Source organism: Pistacia vera, unplaced genomic scaffold (genome assembly GCF_008641045.1).
Source record: "Pistacia vera cultivar Batoury unplaced genomic scaffold, PisVer_v2 Contig103, whole genome shotgun sequence".
In the NCBI taxonomy this organism is placed as follows: Eukaryota; Viridiplantae; Streptophyta; class Magnoliopsida; order Sapindales; family Anacardiaceae; genus Pistacia; species Pistacia vera.
In genome coordinates, this window is record NW_022195061.1 from 334,145 (window position 1) to 337,134 (window position 2,990).

The window sequence follows — 2,990 nt, forward strand, 5'->3', positions numbered from 1 at the left end:
CCGCAATACATAGAACAAGAACAAATACCTTAAATCCCCAAAATTATTTTAAATACATCTCAAGAAACTAAACGGTAGCGTTTTATTGAATTGTAGATTTTACAAATTTCCGAACATTATTATATCTAATAAACTGTGTTCTTTTATTTCTGTTCACAAACAAATTGAAATTCAATTTATTGATCTATATGTTTTACTTTTTAAAACTTGGATAGTTGTTTTCTTAAATCCTTATTGATGATTACAATGTTCTTCTCTTAACCCAGATTAATGATCATACAAAATCCTTCATATTGCATTTGATTAAGCCCAGGTATTGTAAACATTATGAAATTTTCAACTATATCGTTTGATAATTGTTCTATTGACTGTATATTAATTACATATTTGATTCTTTAATGTTTTATTTATGTAATGAATTTAATTATGTCATTAATGAAGTATTGTTAACACAATGTTTTTTAAATTAATTGATATATAAATATTTATTTGGATGTCAAGCGATTTATATATTGTTCCTGTTATTGTAAATTTTTTTTTTTTTTTATAAATTATTAGATATTAATTGGTTGGTATATTGTATCTGGTCTTTTTGATTTTCTTTAAGTTAAGGCTTCTTAATGTGAATGTATACGCTGTATGTGTTAATTATTTTTGTTATGTGAAGTTAATAGAAAACATTTAAGGTAGTTATGTGACTATGAAGTGGTTGATACGTTGTACTATTGCAAAAATTGTTCGTTTTTATTGTTATGTGAAATTAATAGAAAACATTCAAAGTATTTATGTTAATATGAAGTGATTGATACGTTGTACTATTGCAAAAATTAAATGTTTAGTGATTCATACATTCAATTGTTGCAATTAATGTACTTCATATACATATAAATATATTTATGTAATCAATATTAGATTGTTTTTTTTTTTTCTTTTCCTAATTGTTTGATCTTATTATATCTATAGAACAAGATAAAAATTGTTCTTCGTAGCTACAATATATCTACGGGTAAAGGTAAGGTAACGGTCTTGATTCTTTTAACAATTTAATACTTAAATGCTGTATGTATTAATTTTTAAATTTGCAATATATATAACAATTTGTAGATGATTGTTATGTGCTTTTCATTAGTGTCCATGTGTTGTAAATATCTTTTGTTTTTATTTGATGTAGGTATATACAATCAACGAAGATAATTTGAAATTTATTATTGCAATATTTTTCTTTTTACAGGTAATGAAGCTCTTTTTTTTCTTCAAATTTTTATATATCATTGTATTATGCAATTTTCTATACTAGTCATAGAATTATGTTGGTTAGGTTATAAGATTGTAGTATGTTCATCAATATGTGAAAATATTAAAAAAACTCGACTACAATTCTTCTATAAAGTTGTAGTAAACCATTTAACGAATTATAATTTTGGCTTTGATTGTAATGGATTTGTTAATTTACATTTTCAATGTCCATCAATTTATTTGGTGTATTATTACTTTTTGATATGCTGGATGCCGAACAATGTATTAGATCCTTAGAATTGTGTTAAGGTAATACTGACCTATGATTTAAATATAATTGGTGTATATTATTATATCTGTATTATTTGTCGAGCAAGAATTTAAATATAACTGTATAATAATCATTTATAAATTTATTTTTATAAGTATGCCGAACTATAATATAGAAATATAAAAATGTTATAAGTTGCTGCTGAACCAAATTTTTTGGCAATTCTAAAAGATATGATCTATGTTCGCTTTCTTCACTGTATTAAATAATTATCAGCATGGGTGTATAATTGTGTTATAAAAAACAACCGAAAGAGTGAATATTAAATTGTTTGAGTCTAATTTTGTTTGTTGATGTGGAAAAGCATAGTATGGAGACTACTGATGGAGTTTCAGCAAACGTATAGTTATATTTGGAAATAATAGAAAGTTATAAATTGGAATTTGATTATGGAAATATAACTGCTGTTGAATTGAGAGGAAGAGTGTGCAGGGAAAATAGGAAATTGAGAATGATTGTATTGAAACAACAAAGAGCTGCAAAAGCTACTAGAACTGAAACCGGTGATAGTACGAATGATAAAATGTTTGGATCGAAGAGAAAAAGAGGTAATTAATAAATCTATTATTGTTTTCCTATCCCTTATGTAATAGTATGGCAATTATACTATTGTTATTTTTAATTTCAGGAAACACATCGAATAATGAAACAGAGTTTGTGTTGGAAACAAATGTAGATGTGTTGAATAATGAAACATAATCAGTGTTGGAAATAACTGTAGATGCATCAAATAATGAAACAGAGACCGTGTTGGAGACAAATGTAGATGTATCAAATAATGAAATAGAATCTGTGTTGGAAACAAATGTAGGTTCGCAAATTTGCTTAGACCCTTCTAAAAATAATGATCGCATATACAAAGAAAACAGAAGATACAAAATGTCTATATTAAAAAGAAAGAGAGGTAAGGAAAATTATGTTGTTATATAATTATGTTCTTTTCATTTTCTTGAGATATCTGACTGACTATATATAAAATTTTGCAGGTGCTGATTATTAGGTAAGAAAAAAAAATCTAAATTAAAGCTTACTCCCTCAGAAATATGTAACAGTAAGTTATAAACTTTAGACGTATATTTACATAACAAATTATTATACTTTGTTCATTTGTGTAACAATATCATTATCTTTGATATTTGTTTAAAATTAATGTTATTTCTATTGTCAGTGGATTTCAAACCGTTGAACTTAGGTGTACCATCTTATCATTGCAAGCATTGTGGGGCAATCATGTGGTATGAAGAGTGTACAATTAAGAGCAGAAAGATAACTTATCCTATATTTTCGTTATGTTATATGGATGGGAAAATTGAGTTACCACTGTTGAAAGAACCACCTAAACTGTTGAAAGAATTATTAGATGCAAACAGTGGTTCTAAAAGGAAAAATATTCAGAAACAAGATAAGAATATACAACTCAATA